Source organism: Fundulus heteroclitus, unplaced genomic scaffold, assembly GCF_011125445.2.
Source record: "Fundulus heteroclitus isolate FHET01 unplaced genomic scaffold, MU-UCD_Fhet_4.1 scaffold_75, whole genome shotgun sequence".
Lineage (NCBI taxonomy): Eukaryota > Metazoa > Chordata > Actinopteri > Cyprinodontiformes > Fundulidae > Fundulus > Fundulus heteroclitus.
Window position 1 is genome coordinate 1,432,160 of NW_023397197.1, and position 24,619 is coordinate 1,456,778.

Below are 24,619 nucleotides of genomic sequence, written 5' to 3' on the forward strand. Positions count from 1 at the left end.
AAGTGAGGATGGATTCCTGGAGGAAGACCATCTCCTCACAGAACCAGACGTCTGCAGATCCGGTTTCTGTCCCTTCACCAAGATCCACAGTGAGATGTTTAAAACCATCCCAGTCAGTGGAAGAGAAGCGGTTCTGGAGACACGGAGTGGACTCCTCCATGAGGTCCAGAACTGTTCTTCAGGTCAGCAAGAACCCAAAGAAGATTAGAGAGGCAGTCTGTGCTCCCAGAACAAGTTCAGAACCAAAGGTGTCTCCAACTAGAACTGTTTTTGACTAAATGTCCCAATTCTGCCAAAAAAAAACACAAAAGCTGAGAAGAAATTGTGAAAGAAAGAAGAAATAATTGATGTCTTGATATAATCAATCAAAAATGAACTATTTAAAGATCCAGATTTAAAGAATCTATATAAACTGAGCCGTTGACATCTGGCCAAACTGTCTCAGTTGTTCCTGCAGCAGCGTCCAGACACTCCCGTCTCCTCCCTGCAGCTGAACACCTGACCCAGATAATGAGCTGCTGGAAGTCTGAAAGTCTGCTAACAGAGACAGAGACAAGATGGCCGCCTGGACAGAAGGGTTTGTTAGAGCTGCTGTGGAATGTGCCTCTAGTTAATGTCGTCTGACTTTCTTCACCTCTGCTAAACCTTTACTAACCTGATCATGACTTAGGTACAAAGAAAGCAAGAAAAGAGCCAAAGCCCAGAAGAAGACACAAAGAAAGAGAAAAGCTCAGCTACAAGGACCATGACTATGCATCAGACATGGAGACTGGAAGAGGCGGAGGAGGGAATCGTGTTCTCCACCATACGGCAGAATTGATTCAAACTCCTTCCAAGGAGCTCATGCTCACAAAATAACGACACAAAACACAACAATGGAGAATCTACTGGAAGCCATTCAAGCTTTCCACCTGAGATTTGACCCTCAGGATGAAAAGATGGCCGACATGAAGACAAAGCTGAGCCAAAACACGGTCATGATCAGTAGTCTGGCCAAGGCTCTAGAGTTTAATGCTGCTGAAGTGAAAGATTGTAAGGAGAAGATGGCTGTTATGGAGTCGGAGGTGTCAGTTCTACCAAAGGAAGTCAATGAGCTCCAAGTTAACTGGAGAGAACTGGATGGTTCTGAACCAAGATGGAAGCTGAGGATCAGAGGGATGAAGGAGACGATGGGGGAAAACATTCAGCAGGACGTGGTTCACCTCCTGGGGAAGATTGTTGCAGAATGGGCTGAGAGGATGGATGAATACGTTGATACGGTTCATGGGCTGGGGAAGAAGGAGGAGAAGCCAACCCGCCAGATTATTCTACAGTTTACCAAACGGCAGCATAGAGACGGCAAAAGGAAAATGACTAAAACGTCTCCGCTTTGGGAGTCCACTGGTGTCCGTTTTCCAGAAGATCTGATGAAGGAGGAGCGGCTGGAGAGAGAAACTGTGGCCCCAGATTCTTCAGGCGAGGAAGGCAGGGGACCGGGCCTTCTACCACGGCCCGTTAGGATCCATAAACGGGCGACCCATTTATGCCAAGGACTAAAAGATTTAAAGGTGTTTTCTAAACATGCTGCTGAAGATAGTTTTACAATAAGGCTGTCATTTGTTGTTGTTTAGAAACTAGAGGGATATACACCCTATTCCTTTTCTACCTAAAATAGGAACAAAGTTATTAGCTTTACTTTTTCACAACAGCTGTTTTCTGGTGTGTTCTGATATTTTCTTAAGCTGTTATTGTTCAAACAGCGTTGCTGATGCTTAAAACAAATCTGTCTTTTATTTCTCTGAATGCAAGAGGACTCAGGGACAATGTGAAAAGGAAAGCATTATTTTTATTTTGTAAAGGACAAGGAGCAAACTGCACTTTTCTGCAGGAAACTCACTGATGTGACACAGACGCCACCTAGTGGTCAAAGCAGTGGGAGAAAGGATGTTGTTGAGCCTCGGTTCTAAAGGTTCTAAAGGTTCTAAAGGTTCTAATGGTTCTAATGGTTCTAAAGGTTCTGGAGGTGGAGCGTCTGTTTAATAGATGTCCTGGAAAGGTTGTTGCCTCCAGAGTTGATGAGCTCAGTCACTGGATGGTAGTTCTGTTAAATGTTGAAGGATATTTTGTCATATTGGGGGAGTGGAGGCCTAGTGGTTAGAGCATTGTGTTCCAGAGGTTCTGGGTTCAACTCCCACAGACTGCCACTCTGGGTCCCTGAGCAAGACCCTTAACCCCAGATTTCTCCCTGGATGCTGTGATAGCTGCTCACTGCTCCCTAAGGGATTGAATGACGAGAACAGATTTTATTGGAATGTATGTTAAAATAAAGATGAATTATTAACTATTTATAGATATGCCAACACTAATCATGATAAGTTGTCACTTTACTACCTTTGGAACACAGAGAAATTACTTTTAAAAGTCACAGCTGCTTCTTTGATGAAGTTATCTCAGTAATATGTTCATAGGAAACTCTCCTGAAGTAATCCCTGGGGATTTTCCCTCACCACATCATCATTATCATCATTATCTTTTTTACAGTGTATTCTAAATACTGATATATCTATAACAATGGCACATAAAACATGTGAACACAAATGGCTTCATTTCACATATTCCACTAAAACAGTACATCCAATAACATCCAATTAAAGGTAATATTATTATTTTTTCATTTTAAAAGCCTTGATGATCTGCTTTCCCTCAATGACTGTTAGACCTGTATTTTTACTTTAAGCTCTAAAACTAAGTCAGTTCACAGATTCACAACGTTCTGAATAAGCATTGTTACTGAGGTACAGGTATACAAATGACTAAATAATTACAAATGCTAATGCGAGTGAGCAATCAGGCCTTCATCTGACTTAGTAGCTGACTAAGCTGGCATTTAGTTACCTGCAGACAATCTGAAAGCCGTCTACTGTTTTCATGTTGCAGATCCTGCTGAGGATTAGCTGAATATAGCATGATCACACGTCCATTATGACACCATGAAATGCTCCACATGCTGAGGATTCAGTTACTAAACGACAGAAAATCAGCTGCAAACAATACATTTACTCAGCCAGTTTGTAACTGGAGGCTCTGGCTGCTTTTACCATAGAACACAAGGAGCAGTTGTTCCATGAATCAAAGTCTACAATGGCAGAAAATAGGTAACATCACCTTTATGGTTCCATGTGTTCCATCCACTAAGATCAGCTCCATGTTCAGAGGTCACACTACCACATCTTCATAGAAAACAAGCTTCCATCCTTTTCTGTCGCTGCTATGTGTTAAACTACAGGATCATTGTTATCTGTCAACATCCAGATCATATTTATAATGAAGCAATGCAGTTTGCAGACAATCCCAATGAAGTGTGACAGAGTTTGTGAAAACCAAATGATCTGCTGAAGCTAGATGTGGCCAGCAAGGCAACAGGGATGCAGCTACGCTGTTTTTCTCTGCCCACATCATCCAACCTATTGCTGGGACATTTACAGTAAAGCTTAACACTTCAGGGCCAACCTAAAAACCTGCCTTTGTTACACATGCAGAGAATCTTTATTACTACATAGAGACCAACATTTTAAGCTCTGCTCATTCTGAAGAAGATTCTTGACATTCTTTGAAAGAGTTAAACGTGACAGTGATGTGTGTTTGAAATGTGAAATAAATGCAGTTTATGTAAATAGTAAATGGTTTCATATTTATGAAGGTGTGCTGTGAATCCTTGAATAAATAGCTTTTTACCTCTTGGTGCACCTTTTAAATTCTTTTTTGTCTGGGCCATCTTTTCAACTACCTTAGTGATTTCAACCAGATGTTGACAGTGAACACCTCATGCGTATACGGAGCTCTAGAATGATTCCAGTTGCTTTATGTCGTTGCCGTTGCTCTCTCTTGCTGCCCTTTTGTCTTCTAATGCTCCAGTTTAGTTCAACTCTGGCTAGATTTCACCGTGTTAACTCCAAACTTGTTGCAGTCCGCCCTCATCATTCTTCCTTCAGCCAAGATGCGGCTGACACTCATGTTTGTGTGGAAGCAGAATAATAATCAAATAATAAGAAGAAGCTGCTGCATATGTCTCTATGCTTGCATCCAAAGCCTTGAGTGAAGGCGTATCATGAAGGGGAGAAGTTGCCAGGTTCCATGTTTCATAAACTGTTTCTGTTGGGACTCAACTGGATGGCGTAATGCCCAAAGCTTCTGACCACAGATGTGCTTAATGCCACAATTTCTGCCATGCAGTGAGAGGCGTTTTAGTACCAAATGTTTCCCTCCTACATGCACTCGGGACTGGAAACACTGAGAGCTACTTTTTAGGATCTGATTGAATGTGACTTTGTAAAGAGCCTTGAGATGACGTGTTGTGAACTGGCGCTATAGAAATAAAATCTAATTGATGTGAAAACATTTTAGTGTGGTTATTGTGGAGCATTACCTGATCACTGCTTGTTCCACAGGCTAAAAAACATTCTTTGGGGATTTAACAGGACATGAAGTTTCTTTTTCTTTGTCTCTATGTAACTATAAATGTCATCAAATAGTCGGCTTTTATCACTTCCATGCGTTTCATATTCCACATGACATAAATGTCTTAATGTGGGCGTGGCCAGCAGATTTTGTAGCATCTCCCTAAACAGAGCTTAGACACTGAAACAAGGTTTACCACTTTGCAATATACTCTAGTTGCATATTCTATATATTAGCTCTACATGGCAATATTTAGCCATAAAATCCCTGCCTGGTCCTACCTGATGCCGTCAGTATTTGTTCACCCAGAGCAACTCTTTCCTTTTCCATGTTCTTTTTGATGTAGAAAAGCTGATGGCTGGAATATTTGGAAAAGCTTTCCTCACTTCCCTTGTGATCTAAAAAAAGGCAGAATATTATTTTGTATTATTTGTAATATTCAATAGTTTGTTCTGTTGTAGTTCCATATTTCTGCCAGCAGGGAGCGTATTCACAACTACAAGCTCTACGCGCTTCTTCTTTTGTCTTTTTTCTCTTTGCGCTGATGCCGTTACTGCAGTTTAGAGAGAGTTAGAACAGGAGGCGTCAATATAACTAGTTACTAAGTAAATACTGATTAAAACTGTGTTATATCTTGAGTTATTGATCCTAGGAGATTATCTGCACCTGCCAGGAGGGTTTCTGGTTGCGGGACATCACCGTGTTGTTGTGTTTTGTCGAGTGAAAACTGCGGTGAGTAATGATGATTAGCGCTTAGCATAGCATGCTAACTACTGCTGATTCTGGCTGATTGCTCACTGATTTCATGGAGAAAGTATCTTTGTTATATTGTTATGCTTGGAGACGATGTTTAAAACCAGCTGGAGACAGAGGAAGGTATATGAGTGAATTGAGGATGTAAAAAATTGTGTTTTGTGTAAATTATCTGTGTTAATTGAGCTATTGCTGCATGTGATTTGTACTATTACTATATGCCAACTAATGCTATATAGTTAAGCGAGCTGGTTTTATGAGCTAAAACAATCAACAGTGTGCTTTTGAGTTATTGAGAGACAGTAATTTAATGAATGATTAACAAACATGATTGAAATGTGATTTTAAATAATTCATATACTCCATTTTGTGTGTGTGGGCTGTTTAAAAATTAATTTTATAGCTTTATGTGATACTTTGTCAATTTGAATGGTTCACGTTCATTGATTTAAGATTAAAAAGAGGATAAATACTGTACAGTTGATTTGGGTAAATGTATAAAAAGAGAAAGAGATAAATGTAAAAGCTGCTGCTCTATGCAGGTTGTTTTTTTTTTTGTATGAGTCGGTTTTGATCACTGATCTCTATTATACACTGGAGTGCTAATAGCCGCTGTTAGAACGAGTCGCTGTGAAGCCACCAGCCGCCATATTGGTACTCCCTATTTTCCTCCAGTAACTAGGGAATATGTGCGCTACAGCATCGAATAACGAGGATTTTCTCATGTTCAGGGGGGCTTAAAACTTTTAAAATGTCAAATGCCATATACTTTTATGTTATGTTCTAAAACTATCAAGTACTGAGAAAGTCATTAATAAATGTCACTACATTGAAAAATAAAATCAAATGTTACTGTGTGTAGTTTAGTGCTAAAAATCACATTTCTTTATGGAACAAATTTAGTTTTAATAAAAGCTCCATTATTAAATGTGTTTATGGGGGTTATCTGTATTTATGGGGCTGCAGGTTCTGGTCCTGCTGGGCTCCAAGTCTGAGCTTCTGCTGCAGCCACAGCATCTTCTCCATCCGCATCCTGAGAGTGGAGGACGGCGAGCCGCCACCAGTCCACGCCGTCAGCGCGTGAGTAGCCGGCGCCACCTCAGCGTCTCTGAGCGTCTGCTGTGCTAACGGTGTTAACGTCCCGCAGGTTGTGTCTGTGCGACCTGGCAGGCTCTGAGCGCAGCTCCAGGACCCAGAACAAAGGAGAGGACCTGAAGGAGGCTGGAAACATCAACGCCTCGCTGCTCATTCTGGGCAAATGCATCAAGGCTCTGCAGCACAACCAGCACACCAGGTAGGACCTTCATGGTTCTGGGAACCAGTTCTGGTCCTGGAGCGTCCTGAGTGACCCGCTGTCTGCTGCCTCCAGGCTCCTGCAGCACGTCCCATTAAGGGAGAGCAAGCTGACCCACTACCTGCAGGGCTTCTTCTGCAGCAGCAGCAAGGCCTGGATGGTGGTCAACGTCAGCCAGTGTGCCTCCATGTACGACGAGACCCTCAACGTCCTCAAGTTGTTGAGCCTTAAGTTCTGATATCCAATTAGAACATCAGTTCACTCCCAAACATTTAGCACTGCTGTCTTTGTAAAATGAACTGAGCAGCAATCTAATCACAACGGGGAAGCAGCCATTATGTTTCTGATTCAGACGATTCATCAGCCTACCTTCCCTAAGATCACCGCTGCATGACTGAAGAACTTCCCCTGGAGCCGCAGCACCAGAGCGCTCTGAGGTCTCGGTAGAGCCGCTTGATGTAGTCAGGATCCAGCAGAGTGAACGCTGGACTTGCTTTGGCTTGAACGGACATCAGTCTCCATGAATACCAGGTCATCCATGTTGCTGTTCATTAACACCGTGCTAACTTTTCCACTGTGGAGGCTCGCCTTGGTACATTCACATAGCAGAGCCGTCCGCACCAAGTGACGACCCAAGATGGTTTAAAACAGGGATGGGCAACTGGCGGCCCGGGGGCCGCACATGGCCCTCGTCATCACTCAGTGCGGCCCGCGAATAGATCAATAATAATTTAATAATGATAAAAAAAATAAAATAAAAACAATTGTAATTATACTTTTGACCGATAGGGGGCCGTACCCAAACAATAGCGGGCATGGGCCGCTTTGCAACAGCGAGGAAGAAAGTCAAGAGCCATGGCCACTAGCAGTGGAATAAAGGGAAAACTTGACGAGAAAGTCACATTTTTCAGACAAAATGGGAAGAAGTATGGACATGGGGAATTTTTTTTTTGGTCTCTTGTCATTTACACACAACAATAAACCGTGAGAGCCGACGTAAGTTTTGAAACTGCAAAGCTTTGTCTTAAGCAGAAGATCAAACGTGCAGCACCGCGTTCACAGACCAGTGTGATGCATTCGTGAGCGTCAGAAAGCTATGGTGCATTCAGGAGCATGGGACATTAGATTTTTCAGAATAAAAAGCTAACAGATGTGCATAATCAAAAAGAAACAGAAATACAATTATAGAGCATTCAGTATTGTAAGAAAGCCCACATTGTTTCTGGATAAATACATTATTGTTTGAGTTAAGTTCTGTTCCGTTTTATGCCTCTTTCCTTGTAAATTTGAAATGACCCATGCTCCTGAATGCATTGATATGGAGGAGTTTAAATTCCTTTTTTGCAAATTTTTTTTAAAGCAAACGGTTTGTCTTTTGCTTAAGGACATATTAAAATGCATTTATATGCAGAAAATAGTTATATGTTGGTGCAGTAAACATACAGATATAAATTCATCTAAAATATGTTCTTATTGAGAATAATTTGTAGCGTCTTTCATATCCAATTATTTGAAGTGCGTGGTCATGTGGCCCTCCAATGGTCGTGCTGAAAAAAATGTGGCCCTCTTTATCATGGAAGTTGCCCATCCCTGGTTTAAAATGTCCTGGTAAGTTCTGAGAGGCCACTTCTTCATGTCATCCTCTCAGTCATGAATAGTTTAAGGCTGCGGCGCTGACCTGCCACTTCCATCGCTCTGCAATTATTGGAAATGTTGCTGCAACAGTTTATCATTTCAGTCAAGCTGATGTTATTTGGCCGAGGGAAGCGCTGAAACGGAAGTGGAGAACAAAAAAATCAGAAGTTGGACCCAGAGTTACTTCCTTGTTCAAAAATAAGGTGGATAGAACAGAGAGAAATGTGAAAGGTAGTTTGTTGGCTTTGTTTCAGGTGGAGGTTGTGATCTCCAGGCTCCTCCCCGTCGTTCCTCCTGCTTCCTGCAGCAGGAAGACGCTGCAGAGCAGCAGCAGCTCCCTGACCGGCTGGGAAGCCAGTCTGGAAGACCTTCAGGTGGGAAGGAGTCGCCTTTAGCCGTGTAGCTGCTGACGTCTCAGTCATCCCTGATATCTAAAACATCCGTCCAGCAGGGTGAAGACCAAGACTCCAGTCTGATGGAGGACAGCATGGAGGAGACGGCTGACAAGGTGAAGAAGTCGTCATTAATAAGAGGCTTCACCAGGTCAGTGGTTTTAGCTGCTCCACATTTCTCCTGACATGAATCCACCTGCTGGGTTTCCTGCTGGAGGCGGCGCCACGTTTACCTTCATTCTGACGTCAGAACCGCAGCTTCGTCCCTCCTCCTCTTCATCAGCTGCTGCTGCAGATTTCTGCAGGAAACCAAGCAGCTTGTGGTCGGGTCTGCATGTCCAGGTCCCAGCCTCTGATATCGCATTTACTTAGTTATAATAATAATAATAATAATAATAATAATAATAATAATAATAATAATGAGAACAAATCCTATTTAAAACTGCATCCCATCTTCTCTGGCGATGGATTAAAGCTCCAAATGCAGCTTTGATGTTTGATTCTGTTGCTGCTCGGTTGGAGAAAACAGGAAGAACGATCGTTTTAGTTTAAAATCAAGTTTCTGACTGTCAAAATAATTTATTGTTTAAAGGAAGTCCGATAAAAGCCCGTCTCTAGTTCCTAGGCTGGGCTTTTCCTGCTGGACCTGATGGATGGAAAGAGTTTTTGGACCTGACCTTGAACCTTGACCTTTGGCCTCAGACTTCCCTGACCTGATGAGACCGTCAGAGAGCAGTTCTGATTGGCTGTCAGTGAAGCTCTGTAAACATATTGACTTGATCTACTTTAGTCCTCTTTCTATTAAATACTGACGTAAATCTATCTGCAGCCAGTTGAGTTTCATCTTTTTCTGCCGGATTTGATCCACCAGACAAACTGTTTCTGTCTCCTGATTTATGGACTGATAGAAAGAAGTTATTTAGTGCCTGACATCACAGCATTGTGAAATCACACAATGTGTTTCTTAGGTAGTACCTTTGCTTACTAACCAGAAGCTTCTAGTAACTCTGGTTGACATTGACAAATGTCACAATGCTCCTGTATTTGTCAGAATTCACCTGTAAAAAAATACCAGTTAGAATGCAACAATTGTCATTTCTGACTGAAAAGGACAAAAATACCCATGGACAACATCTACTAAATTACATAAATAATTACACTTGTAAAATAAATATATTGAAATTTAACATCTTAAATAATGACATCAACAGATATTTAAAAAATTCAAATCCATACTTGAGTCTTTCTCTAATGTCTTGCTAATAGATGCATATTTCTTTCAATGTCGACCATGCAGACGAATCACCATGGAATAGTTTCACCAGTGAACTTTACCCATCATCACCTGTGGGTGGAGCTAATGAGGTTCTTAAATTTATCTTTAGAACGCTGTCCACACCTAGTTTCTTTCACCAACCAGTACCTCAATAACTTCTTTGGATCAATGGTCAGTGAATTACAGAGCCGGTCCAGCTTTGTCCACCGGTCCAGAAAACCACCTTCAGAGTCCCTCAGCAGCTTTTCTCCCACAGTCTGACCTGATGGGTCCCAAACGGTCCTCCAGATCCAGAACCATGTTAGCGATCCTGATGACTAACAGGACGAGGCGCTGCTGGACGTCCACCTGCTGGAGGATCTCTGCAGCAGAGCGCAGGCCGTCGTCCTGAGGCGTCGTGATCAGGAACAGAGGATGAATGCAGGAGAGACCAGCGGAACCACAGGATGAGGAAGAACAGATGTGAGGAAGATGAGGGAGAGGAAGAGTGGCGGTGAAAGTGGGCCTCATCCATGTGGGAGCTCAGGAAGTCTGTGAGAACGGCGGTGAAGCAGGAAGTGCTGATGTGTGGTGTGAATGATGGAGAGGCGGCCATGATGCAGTTTTAGCATCACTTCCCTCACATCTGGGCCCTTTGTGCCGTCTGAGCTGCTCTGCCTTCCTCTTCATCATCTGCATCCATTACTAACCTCCTCCAGACTAAACGCTGAGGTCCATGAACCACCCAGACGGGTCAGCAGGGTCTCACTCGTCCAGCAGGGTCTGCTTTCAGACGTTTAAAGGTTTTAGTTCAGGTTTCATGTCGTCTCTCTGGGTTTTAAAGTCCGTTACAGGATGCTGAGTTACAGAAGCGCCTAATTCCCACAAATGGAATAAACTAATTGATGTTAACCCCAGTTTAACTTTGCTGCAGCAACACGGTCCACAGATTGCCTGAAATCGTCAGTAAAGAGAAGATGAAGCTCAGCTTTGGTTCCTAAATCTGCGACTGAAGGAAGAGTTGGGGACCAAAGTGCTTTGGACCGGTAACAGCACCGAGACGGTAGAAACCTAAAAACAGAGCCGGTGTCAGCTGCTGAGCACGGTGGAGGACGGGTCATGGTTGGGCCTGTTTAGCTGCATCAGGACCCGGGTCACTGAGCAGAACCAGATCTGAGTCCGTCTGTCTGAAGCTCGGTCCAGAATCACGTCGGTGGAGCCAGACGTTTATTTCAGGGGTGGGTCGGTTTTATTAGAAGGTCCGTTTACTAATGAAGGAAAATATTCTGTTCCTGTAACCTGGTACCTCAACACTACAAAAAGGAACAAAAAGTAAAATGAGTTTATTTCTCCTTGAGCTGAGCAGCTAAATAATCGGATCTGCTGATGGAATCAGAATTTTAACCTCTAAACTAAGATATTCAGATTTTCTGCACTAGAAATAAGACGATGGAGATGAGTTGGATTCTAAGTTCTGCTGAATTTGGACGGTACCAGTGGTTGTCTGGGCTTCTGTTGCCTTTCTGGTACCAGTCTGCTGGTTCTCCTCTGATATCGAGACAGTTTCAGTCACAAACTCTCCTCAGAAGTTTGTCTCTCGGTGCCTGAATATTCTGGGTCGGTGCTGTCCTGTTGGTTCTACTGCTGCTTTCTAACTCCGCCTCTCTGCCTGCTCGGACGCTTTTTTCTCTGCTCCCTGCTTGCTTGCATTTTCCTGCGTTTTACTTTTTATCTCCTTTTTATCTCTTTGCCAAAACCACGGAAAGTTGGATTTAGTTATTTTTATTTATTTTCTTTTTATTTATTTTTGATTTTGATTTTGCAAAGATGCCTACCTTCACCACAGTGGACCTTGACACGCTTCTACAAAAGATCGCCGTTATAGAACAGAAGATATGCCGACTCGAACTGAATTATGATGTAAACGGCGCGTATGGAAATGAAACAACCCTGCCTGCGACTCCAAACGGGGACCACCAGCCCAGCAACTCTCTGAACAAACAGATCCCTGAGGAAAATGAGAATCCCTGGATCACTCAGGGTGCAAGACCAAAGGATCAACGAACCCCACGCCTAGACAAAGAAAACTGGCCCAGACTACAGAGAGATGTCCCAGGACAAGTGAAACAACAGCGGACTGTTCCCACAACAAATGATAGGAGTAAACCTGCTGGAAATGCTGGAATTCCTTTACGAAACAGATTTGCTCCGCTCCAAAATGTGACCCAGGAGAATCATGACAACACTCAGAGGTACGTCAACGACTTTCGCTCTAATACATCAGAGAAAAGACATGCCACGGGGCCAAGGACCCTGATTTTATGCAGTGGGTCTGTATGTGGGATTAAACATTTCTGTAACAAGAAAAACACAGAGGTCGACTCAAACTATGGCCTGGTGTCTGATTTATTAGACATCCTTCCAAGGATCTTGAAAGAGCGCCCGACCTTGGAAAAACTCATAATACAAGCTGAAGCCCTGGGCGACGTCACCCGGATAAGAAAATCAGAAGTATTGAAAGAGGATTACATTCGTCTGTTGAACTTAGTTCATGGCAAAAATGTCAAGGTGCTTCTGAGCGGCCCTTTCCCGCCCGTGGCTTGTGGAGACGAGATTTTTTCCAGAATTCTGATGCTAAACAAATGGCTGGAAAAAACATGCAAAGAAACAACTGTAACCTTCATAGACAACTTTAACATCTTCTGGGAAAGAAGACATCTGTTCAACAGAGATGGCTTCTCTCTAAATAGGTCAGGTGCAAAACGGCTGATTTCAAACATCTTCTATTCTGTGAACCATTTGTCATCAGCTTTGTCCCAAAACAATGTACATCCAGTGTCTAAACAAAAGATAAGCCCAGTGCAGCCCGAACAAGCCAAGATAAACATGGCCAGAAAGATGACACAGAAAGAGGCTTTCTCAGAGCTACAGGAGGATTCATCCCAGATCTCAGCAGGACAACGAGAGGACCAAGAAAATCCATCATCACGAACACCGGTCCGGACTACACCCGCCTCGCCTTCCTCTCCACAAAGCCCAGAGGTTCCTTTTCTGGAATTTTCTCCCAACATGAACAAAGTATTTAAGATTGGCCTACAGATGACATCCTCTCCATATAGCCACAGCTCTGTGACTAAACCAGCATCTTCCAAAGGCCGCAGAGCCCCAGATCCTCCTCTACGTATCACGGAACATGCCTGTCCTCAAGACCTTCAGATTACTTCGCTGTGATACACAGCGGGCCCTCGCTGCACGTTTATCAGACAAGACAGTTTCAAGAATCAGCTTGGGTCTTTTCCCGGGAATTACGGAATATCTGTGATGATTAGTGGCAGAAAAAAGAAAAACAAAAGGATAAACAGGAACAAATACTTGAAAGTCATTAACTGTCAGATGCAACCTGCCACAGAGACATCATCAACCACCAAATCATATAAACTAGGTTTATTAAACATTAGATCTCTGTCAGGAAAATCCCTTTTAATTAATGACTTTATTATTGACAACAATCTTGATGTTATGTTTTTAACAGAAACATGGTTACATGAATCTAATGAAGAAGTAATACTGCTGGAGTCAACACCTCCAAACTACAATTTCCTTTGTGAGAGCAGACAGCAAAGGAAAGGTGGAGGAGTAGCAACATTGTTTAATGATTCACTAAAGTGTAAAAAGGTGTTTTTGGGAAAATTTGACTCTTTTGAACATTTGGCTCTCAAGGTAAAGAGCCCGGTACGAACTATGTTTCTGAATGTTTACAGGCCTCCTAAGTCCACATCAAACTTTTTTAAGGATTTTAGTGACCTCTTGTCTGTGATATGTGTTGATTATGACTGTTTAATTATTGTGGGAGACTTCAACTTTCACGTTGACAACCCTGAAGACAGAAGTGCAAAAGAACTGTGTGACACACTTAGAAACTTTGGTTTAACTCAGAATGTTAAACAGCCAACACACAAGCAGGGGCATATTTTAGACTTAATCATCACTAAAGGTCTAAACATTTCACAGGTCAATGTAACTGATGTTGCCTTATCCGATCACTTCTCCGTTACCTTTGAATGTATCATTACCAGTGACTCATTTAGCCAAAGGGACATCGTAAGAAAACGCACCTTTAAGGACAATGCCACTGAAACTTTTATTCAAGCTTACTCTGCTACTTCAACCTTGGGCTGCAACTCAGTAGATGAGCTAGTAGATAACTTTCAGTCTAAAGTCTCAGACATCATTGACTGCATTGCTCCAGTTAAAGTGAAAGTTGTTTCCGGGAAGAAAAAATCTCCTTGGAGAAATGCTCCATCAGTTAGAAGTGAAAAGAGGGAATGTCGAAAAGCTGAACGCAGGTGGAGAAAGAATAGACTCCTGGTTCACTATGACATCTATAAAGAGAGACTTAACAGATATAACTTACAACTGAAAAATGCAAGAGAATCTTTCTTCTCTGAGATCATTAAGAAAAACATTAATAATGCTCGTGTCTTATTTTCCACAGTCGACAGGTTAACAAATCCTCCTGTGTCCGTGGCTTCAGAACTCCACTCCACCAGGGCCTGCAATGAATTTGCTAACTTCTTTACTGAGAAAATCCTAAAAATTAGAGGATCAGTTTGTACTTCCACACCAGCTCCAGAACCAAAGCCGTACTCAGCTGGAACTTATCCTGACAAAATGTCCCAATTCAGCCAAATAAACTACAAAAGCTTAGAGCAGATCATTCAGCAGCTAAGTTCCTCTTCATGCTGTCTTGATGTTCTACCCACAGCTTTCTTTAAAAAAGTTTTACCTGTCATAGCGTCTGATTTGACTCAGATAATAAACACGTCCCTCCTGTCAGGTGTTTTCCCCCAGTCCCTAAAAACAGCAATTATCAAACCACTGCTGAAAAAGAATAATTTAGACAAACTTCTACTCCAGAACTACAGGCCCATCTCAAACCTCCCCTTTATCAGTAAGATTATTGAAAAAGCTGTGTTTCAACAATTAAACACCTTCTTAACAACGACCAGCCGATTTGACGTTTTCCAGTCAGGTTTCCGTGCTCACCACAGTACAGAGACCGCCCTTATCAAGGTGTTTAATGACATCCATATAAATACAGACTGTGGAAGAACCACCGTGCTGGTACTATTGGACCTTAGTGCAGCATTTGATACTGTCGATCACTCCATTCTGTTAGAACGCCTGGAGAACTGGGTCGGCCTCTCTGGTACAGCACTCAACTGGTTTAAATCCTACTTAAAGGACAGGGAATTTTTTGTATCAGTAGGTAACTTTACATCAGAGATGACAAAAATCCCATTTGGGGTTCCCCAAGGGTCCATTCTGGGTCCCCTCCTTTTCAATATCTACATGCTCCCTCTAGCCCAGATAATAAAAAATAACAACATCAGCTACCATAACTATGCAGACGACACACAGCTCTACATCACCATGTCACCAGGTGACTATGAACCAATTCAGGCACTGAGTAAATGCCTAGAAGAAATCAATACGTGGATGTGCCAAAATTTTCTCCAATTGAATAAAAACAAAACTGAAGTAATAATATTTGGACCAATAGAGGAAAGATCAAAAGTTAGCACACAGCTTCAGTCGCTTCAGCTAAAAACCACAAATCAGGCCCGAAACCTGGGTGTAGTGATGGACTCAGACCTGAACCTTCAAAAGCATCTAAAGACAGTTACAAGGTCGGCTTTCTATCACCTGAAGAACATTTCTAGGATTAAAGGACTGATGTCTCAGCAGGATCTAGAAAAACTAATCCATGCGTTTATTTTTAGTCGAATTGATTACTGCAACGGTGTCTTCACAGGTCTGCCTAAAAAGTGGATCAGACAGCTGCAGCTGATCCAGAACGCTGCTGCCCGCGTCCTCACTAAGACTAAGAAAGTAGAGCACATCACCCCAGTTCTAAAGTCCTTACACTGGCTCCCTGTATCTCAGAGAATAGACTTTAAAATACTTCTGTTAGTCTATAAATCCTTAAATGGCTTAGCTCCTAAATACATCACAGACTTGTTATCAGCGTATAAACCATCCAGACCACTCAGGTCTTCTGACTCCAGCCTGCTCTGCATACCTAGAACCAGAACCAAACATGGAGAAGCAGCATTTAGTTCCTATGCTCCAATTATCTGGGACAAACTTCCAGAAAACTGTAAAAGTGTGGAAAGCCTGAGTTCTTTTAAATCAAGATTAAAAACACATTTGTTTAAAATTGCCTTCAACTGTCCTAGTTAACTGAATCACCACTTTTTTGTTCTATTTTCTATCTATATTTTATTCCTACTTGCTCTTATTCTGTTTTATTTTGCTACGTTTTAATCATGTAAAGCACTTTGCATTGTCTTTGTACTGAATTGTGCTATATAAATAAATTTGCCTTGCCTTGCCTTGCCTTGCCTTGCCTTACTGCGGCGCTGACCCGCTGTTCCTAATACAGCTTTGTTGTTCTGGCTAAAAGCAGCATTAGAGAAACTCTCTGGTTTTCCAGATGTGAACCTGCAGCTGTTTATGGTGGTTCTGAAGGTTCACCTGGACCCAAACCTGGAACCCTGCAGCTTTAGGGACCGGTTCTGGTTCCATTAGGTCAGGGCCTGTTCTAGCCCTTTGGTTGCCCTAGGCGAGATTGAGTTTTGCGCCCCCCCCGCCCCCCCTCACTTTTGCCGTGCGAAATACCAGTACTGTAGTGCTGTGCGGTGGATTGTGCCTACAGTTTGTGTTACAAATGTATACAATGTATATGCACGTACATACGCGTATGTATGTATGTATGTATGTATGTATGTATGTATGTATGTATGTATGTGAGACATGTAAATGAGACATGTACATTCCTATTTCCTTTTTTGTATTTTGGTATTCTTTTGATCCATTGTATATATGAAGATTCACTGTATATAACTGAATGCACCTTCCCTACTCTGCACCTTCTTGTATGAGCCGATGTGACGAGTGAATTTCTCCATTGTGAGATCAATAAAGACTATCTTATCTTATCTTAAAATTACAAATTGAGTGAAAAGCAGTGTTTGTTCTTTTAGTTTTGTGAACTCAGTGAGTGGATTTGCTATAAGTGTTAATAGTTTTAGAAATTGTGCTATAAGAATCAAGGGTTGTGTTTAAACATTCAGAAAAAAACTGTAACTTAGCATGGAGTGATGCATAGACAACAAATACCAAAATAGGTTTAAGAACCTGTTCTTTTTATTATTTTAAATAATTTATTACACACAAAGTTAGGACTGTGCAAACCATATGTAAGGACACTTAGTTAAAGTATAACTAATAAACTGGATTTTGATGATTTGTACATCCATTTTGAATACTCAATGCAGATAATCACTACAAAATATTTTATTTATATTAGTATCCTCCACCCATTCTCAAGCTAATATAGCACATAATTCTGCTGCATATATACTGAGATAATTAGATGTCCTTTTTGAAATAATCTTTGTCAGGAATCACCACTGCTATACTAGTTGCTTCACTCTTTGTCTTTTTATTTTCATGTATCTATGTCTACATGTGTTGTCTTTTACTTTCCTGCATCTGTTTATTCACTTGTGTGTAAATGCACCCCAGCAATCAAAAAAAATTGTTATGAGAAATTTTACCCACTGCTGCTTTTTTTTTAGATGCTGCTAGCAGAGCAGGAGAAAATAAAAACTAAGCAGGTTGATGCAGCATCAGAGCCCCCATCACTGACAAGTTCATTTGTGAAACAAACAAAAGATGATGCCATCAATCTCTCATTCAGTCGATTTTCAAAAAGACCATGAAATCATTTTATTAGTAAATGCTTATATTACATAATAACCACAACAATTTTGTTTACATGCATGTTTTAGATTTTATTCTTTCAGCTTGGGTATTTTTTTAACTGCCAACAGGTGACCTCTAAAGGTAAAGTCGTCTTCATGTCCTGGGGGTGGGAAGTGGGCCCTTACACAGCTGACTGCACACTAGGGTATCACAGCCCTGGTATCTTTGCCTAAATAGTCCCAACACCATCTCACAAATTGTCTATATGCCTATGCTGTTGCTTGTGTCGGGACCAAGCAACCTGCAATGTCCAAACATTTAGACACACCGCTTCCATGCCAGGATGGTCTGTGTCATGGATTTCTTCATCCATATCCTCTCTGGCTTCTTCAATCTTAGCAACAACCAAGCCGATTTCCTGGCAACAGATGCACTCTCTCACAGAATCCATTATTGGCAGTGAGAACAGGAACACCTAAAAAATAAGATTGATTAATTGTATATTTGTATATGAATTACACACCATAACTGATTTGCTAAATTCACTATTAATGCATTTATGGTAAGTTGGAAATTGATTTACATTTCAGGAAATATTTAGGCCTCAATATTACTCAGTGTGTATTTATATTTTATTTATGACTTTTGTTATGCTAGTATGTAGGTAGGCTAAATATTAATGTACAGATACTGCTTTTAAAATGTTGTCAAGTGATTCTTTATGATAAGTAGCACCTCATCATTGGGCCTAACTAAAGTCCCTTAAATGAAAGTTGCGTCATGGGCGTTCCATTTTTTTCGGGTCACGTGATCTCATGCGGCCATTTTGGGTCTAGGCTCAGCTAAGCTCAGCGCGTTTACAACACTGCGAGCGACCGATTTCTTTTATTTTTATTTTATTTTTTCTGATTATTTCGAGTATTTCTTTATTTCGAAAATAAGCCACCATGCCAGGGTGTTGTGCCCACGGCTGCAGCAACAGCACTGATAAAGGGACGCGGATGTTCCGTTTTCCAAGCGATGAAGAGCGGCGTTTATTGTGGATCAACGAGTCAGTGGCTTGGACCAAGAGACGAACAAAACTTGGAGACCTACAACAAACTCTCGCTTGTGTGAGGTATGTGGGCTTTTTTTTTCTGAAGTCAGGGTTTCCCGCAGCGCTAAGTTTGGCGGCCGCCTCGCCAATATAAAAACAAAACAAAAAAAAAAACACGCAAAGCTTGTCTCTCCCCGCCAGTCCCCAACCGCTAAGCCGGGCATACCCTGTACGAGTTTTTCAGTGGTGGTACTAATATACATCTCAAACTGTACGATGGAACCGCGGGGTTTAAAAAGTTCACCGCTCACGATCTGTGCGGCGCGACGCTTGGACGCGACCGGACTGCGTGTCCCCTCTGGGACCGCTCGCTGTGGTGGCAGAGGCAGGCGAGCGACGGTGGGTGACAGGGACCCAGAGCAGGGGGTCGAGCCCAGCTCACGCACCGCACCGGCGGCCGCGCAGCACGACCTGCCCGCCCCGCGAGCGGAGGCGTGCCGAAACAGGCGGCCAGCGCGTCGCGCGGACCGGAGCGCTTGCCCTCCCCAACCCCCCCCCGCGAGCCGACATCCGGGCCCCGTGGGTCCCGGGCCGGGCGAAGGTCGCTTTGGGGATGCCTGCTCCCCTCCCTCCCCTGGCGGGGACGGAGAGGAGGGGAGGGCGCTCCCTCGTAGCTCTGCTTGAGCAGCAGGATGCGCTCACGAAAACCTCACGACAGCCGACTGAATTTCAAACATGTTTGATTTTCACCGACCGTCCGATTTTTTATGTGAAATTTTCTTCTGGACTTCTTGCTTTATTTCATTGTGCTTTAGCATAATGTGTGTCTGATTTTTGTCCTATGGGACCAATTCTGGACTTCAAGACAGTAAAAGAGAAGTATACAGTTCACTTAAAAATGTCTCTCTCAAGTCTTATTAAAATATATAAATATCAGCTTTTATGGATGCCTAGTAGGTGATCATCAACACTCAGTTGTGTTTTATTCAGAAAAACCTGCCTGAAGGGTATTAGAAGGTGCGAAACGCGCATAACATAACAGTGTTAAAGCGCCTGCCTGTGGCAAGTTTAGACCCAAAATGGCGCCACTCGCTGAGTTGGCGCAACTTTCATTTAAGGGACTTTAGGCCTAACTAAGCCATGGCATAAATTCATTTTTAGTTGTGAATAAATGCTCATTCATTTTAGTGATACATTTTGTCCTCAGCTCTTTATTTAAGATAAGATAAGATAAGATAGACTTTATTGATCTCACAGTGGAGAAATTCACGTGTCACTTCGGCTCAATAAAAGTGACAAAAGTTGGAAAAAGACCGATTATCTTGGCGTTTAAAATAACACAAAACAGCGCAAGAAGACCTCGTTTGTTTATTTTTATTTTATAATTTTGTAGACAGCTGATTAAACTAATTAGACATTAGATTAAACTAATGTTACAACCTTGATATGATTATATGCGTTGTTTTACCGAAAAATCAATTATAAGCGCCGTGAAAACGGCTGCAATGCGCGCAACCGACAAGAGGGGGGGGGGGGGGGGGGGGGGGTAGATTTTCACAGGGGAACTGAATATCGCACAACACCGGCATTTTAGTCATTAAATATCAATGGTGCCTAAAAGAAAATTATGTCAACATACGAAAAAATATTTGAACTGTGTAGTTTAAAGAGAAAGCGTGTCCTACCATTCATCTAATCTCTTGACGTCCAATCTCCACTCATTGTCCGACTCGCTGTTGTTCGTCCGCTGCCTTCTCTTCATCTGAAACGTCTGGGTCGAACATGTGAGGCTCCAGACATAAATATTCTTCCTCCGATACATCAGAATGGTCTCCTGGTAGGAATCGCTCGGTTGAAGTCGAAATTTCGCTTTCAGATTTCTCGTTTTGGCTATTGCATGTAGTGCAGTAATCCGCCATGTTGAGATGAACGCTCCCGTTCTGACATCACGACTTCCGGGTTGGAGGGCGCTTGAAAAGTGATCAGAATCTTTTCCGATTTTCTCTTAAATGTGAAAAAGACAATAAAAAAATCGGTGGTGTATTTATTTGTTCATATTTTGCTATATATATATACGTAAGGTTAGGTCAAACTGATGTACGCTTCATAACCGGTTTAATTCGCTTTTATTTCTAATTCTATGATTAATGGGAAGTAAGCCTAAGGGCGACGCTAGAGGGCGCCCCCAACACATTTGTCGCCCTAGGCAATTGCCTAGCTTGCCTGTAGCAATCGCTGGCCCTGCATTAGGTCCAGTCACACCAGAAAACAGGAAACGGGTCACACATAAACACCAGCATAGATGGTAAAGCTCCATCTCCCCATCTGGACCGAACCGTGTCCCGTGAACCCGTTCATCTGGAGCGATCCTGAGATGGAAGCGGGCCTCGCCTTTATCTGGGCCGGCAGTCAGAACCCATCTGTTCCTCAGAACCTCTGGTTCTGAAGTCCATTCTCACTGTTATGGTTTCATTTCCTTCCAGACCGTCAGACTCAGGCCGGGTTTATCTGGACCTCTGGGTGCGTTTGGAGCGGTTCTGGTACCAGGACGGCCTCAGTGGCCTCTCAGCCTGAGGAGGAAGCAAACAGTTCTGGTTCTGGTCGGACAAAAACGTGCAGCCGGTACTGAGAGGTGCTCCACGGTGGCATTATGATCCAGTTATTCCTGACACGTTTCAACAAGCCGGGTCAGACGGGCCTGCAGAACATCAGCAACATGTCAGAGTTCCTGCCTCTCCACCGGTTCCCTGCATGAAACAGAGACTCCTCCATCCATCCAGACTGCTCAGCTCTGCAGGGAACCGGACCCAGAGGGTGCGATCCGGACCGGGTCAGACCGCGGCGTGTTTGTCTGATGGAGCCATCACAGCTAAATGCTTTATTGATCAAACACCAGGGCAGCTCCTAATGAGGCCCGGCTTCAGGAGACGATGTGTGATTGGGTTATTGATGCCATGTCAGCTGGTACCAAATGTTCTGATCCGCTCCAACAGGCCCGTAGGAGCTGCTTTAGTTCATCAGAGGGTTGAGAATCCGCTGCGGCGGCTCGCTGCTACAGGAAACACTGAGATGCATAAAAAGGGTCTGAATGCAGCGTTTAGCAGCGAGCAGGACCGGTCCGGTTCGGTCCAGATACACACCGGGGATGGAGGCCCAGACGATTCGGACCTGGACCTGCAGCAGATGGTGGCAGTCAGGACGGTGACTGAAGGTTTTAAATTATTTACTGCAGACGTGATGAATGTTTTCCACGTAAAACGTTAAGGACAGGTTCCTTCAGGAGAACCGTTGGTCCGGACCGTCTAATGGTCCAGAAGTCAGAACCCGGTTTTTCTCCTGATAAACCATTATTGTCATGATTTTCATTCAGACTGCAGGTAATTCCTCAGAAAAAGCCTCATCAGCAGCTTTAATATGACTGCAGCTTCGGGTCAGCGGTTATCAGCACTAAATGAGAAAGGGACTTAGCTGTGGTTCTACCAATTTGTTATGATGATTGGCGTACAGGACTTCCTGTTTGCGGTAAGGCGTATTGTGTCACTTCCTGTTGTTGCTGTGTGAACGACGGATTTTTGCTCCAGGCTCTCTCGCTTTTTATCTTCAAACCTCTTTGCTGTAACATCTGTTTCCAAACATAAGCACTTTTAACACATTTTCTGTGGCTGCTCATCACGTTTGGGAACTCCTCGTGTTTCACACGGTTTGTTCTTTGGCGTGATAACAGGGCGCTAGCCTAGCTTTAGCCTAGCGTTAGCCAAGCCTTAGCCTCATAATGGCTTCTCCATCTCTGACTAAGTCTTCTATCTGCTGCTCTCTGTGTCAGATGTTCAGTTATTCCTCTGCCACCTTTAGTGATAATGGTACATGTAATATATGTAGTGTTTTTGTAGCTTTGGAGGCGAGGGTGTCAGAACTGGAGACCCGGCTCCGTGCTGTTGAAAAACCAGCTGATAGCCGCTCCTTTGCTAGCGCGGAGCCACAAAGAGTAACTTCACGTAGCGAACCAACAGCCACACTCGAACAGCCGGTTAAGCAGGCCGGCTGGGTGACGGTTCGTAGGAAGCATAGCTCTAGATTTCAGCCCCCAGATTACCACCAACCCGTCTGCGTTTCTAATAAATTTTCCCCTCTCAGCGACAGTCTCGCTGAGGAGCCGACCTTAATTATTGGCAGCTCGATAGTGAGAAATGTGGCACTAAAGAAACCAGGGACCATAGTTAAATGCCTACCAGGGGCCAGAACGGGCGACATAGAATCCTACCTAAAACTACTGGCTAAGGATAAGCGTAAATACCGCAAAATTGTTATTCACGCTGGCGGTACCCGGTCACGCCGATCAGAGGTCACCAAAGTTGGTGTTGCTTCGGTGTGTGAGTTTGCTAAAACTATGTCGGACTCTGTAATTTTCTCTGGTCCCCTGCCTGATCTGACCAGTGATGACATGTTTAGCCGCATGTCGTCATTCAACTGCTGGTTGTCTAGGTGGTGTCCAGAAAACGACGTGGGCTACATTGATAACTGGCAAACTTTCTGGGGAAAACCTGGTCTGATCAGGAGAGACGGCATTCGTCCCACTTTGGATGGTGCAGCTCTTCTTTCTAGGAATCTGGCCGGATTTATTAGTTCTCCTAAATGCTGACAACCCAGGGTCCAGACCAGGAAGAAGAGCCGTAGTTTAACACACCTCTCTGCAGCTTCTGTACTGTTACCCATCCATTATCCTATTAAGACTGTGTCTTTCCCACGGCCAAAACTTAACAGATCAAAAACTTATCTAAAAGGAACAAATCATAAAAACCTAATAAAAATCAATACGGTTCACCTTGAACCTAAAAATAAAACAATTAAATGTGGTCTATTAAATATAAGGTCTCTCCCTCCAAAGACTTTGTTAGTTAACAAATTGATTTCTGATAAACAGATTGATTTATTTTGTCTCACAGAAACCTGGCTACAAGAGGACTACGTTAGTATAAATGAGTCAACTCCCTCCAGTTATTCAAATTTCCACATTCCCAGATCTGTGGGAAGAGGAGGAGGAGTGGCAACTATCTTTCAGTCTGATTTATTAATTAGTCCCAGGCCAATTAATAATTACAGTTCTTTTGAACATTTAACCCCCAGTTTCCCTCATCCAAACTGCAAAGCAATAAAACCTCTTCTGTTTGCTGTTTTGTATCGTCCACCAGGCCCTTACACTCAGTTTTTGGATCAGTTGTCAGACTTCTTATCTGATTTGGTGTTAAATACTGACAAGGTTATTATAGTGGGTGATTTTAACATCCATGTTGACACAGAATGTGATAACCTTAGTGTAGCCTTTAAAACTATCCTAGATTCAATTGGTTTTGCTCAAAATGTGCATAAGCCAACGCACTCTCGGCTCCATACTTTGGACCTTGTGCTGACATATGGCATTGATTGTGAAGAATTAACAGTATTCTCTCACAACCCTGTCCTATCTGATCATTTTTAAATAACATTTGAGTTAAAGTTAACTGAGTTCTCCACCCCCAAAAGAGGGTTCCATTATAGTAGATCTTTATCGGATAATGCTCTATCAAAACTTAAAGAGTCTGTCCCCCTTTTAATATCCTCAGTATTGCAGAAATGCCCTGTAGATGGCAGCAATGCTGTTTCTTCCCATTCACAAATCGATACCTTTGCTAACAATGTGACTTCCTCATTGCGTTCTGCATTAGACAATGTAGCTCCCTTGAAAAAGAAGGTGATTATTCACAGGAAGCTGGCTCCCTGGTTTAATTCAGAGCTGCGTTCCTTCAAGCACAATGTTAGGAAATTGGAGAGAAAATGGCGCTCTACACACCAAGAGGAATCCTACTTAATCTGGAGGGACAGTCTATTGTTGTATAACAAGACCCTTCGCAGAGTTAGAGCAGCATATTTTTCATCATTAATTGAAGAGAATAAAAATAATCCTAGATTTCTCTTTAGTACAGTTGCCAAACTTACCCAGAGCCTCAGCTCTGTTGATTCATCCATTCCCTTAGCTCTTAGCTAGTAACGATTTTATGGGATTCTTCATT

At 42.9% G+C, this 24,619-nt stretch overlaps 2 long non-coding RNA genes across 4 annotated transcripts; one reads left to right on the top strand and one right to left on the bottom strand.

Annotated features, from left to right (window-relative positions):
- Positions 1-5,114: 5,114 nt before the first annotated feature.
- On the top strand, positions 5,115-9,155 carry LOC118561884. Of its 3 annotated transcripts, XR_004930333.1 has the most exons (6): positions 5,115-5,169; positions 6,157-6,270; positions 6,338-6,484; positions 8,374-8,493; positions 8,571-8,853; positions 9,130-9,155. It is a non-coding gene; the product is annotated as an uncharacterized LOC118561884 (long non-coding RNA). The 3 variants fall into 3 exon arrangements; XR_004930334.1 differs by lacking the exon at positions 9,130-9,155 and having other exon boundaries at positions 6,361-6,484; positions 8,571-8,917; XR_004930332.1 differs by lacking the exon at positions 9,130-9,155 and having other exon boundaries at positions 8,571-8,913.
- A 2,635-nt stretch (positions 9,156-11,790) lies between these two features.
- LOC118561907 lies at positions 11,791-18,873 on the bottom strand. The gene is made up of 3 exons (XR_004930361.1): positions 18,290-18,873; positions 16,756-16,758; positions 11,791-11,801 (listed from the first exon to the last, which is right to left on the bottom strand). It is a non-coding gene; the product is annotated as an uncharacterized LOC118561907 (long non-coding RNA).
- Between the last annotated feature and the right edge of the window lie 5,746 nt (positions 18,874-24,619).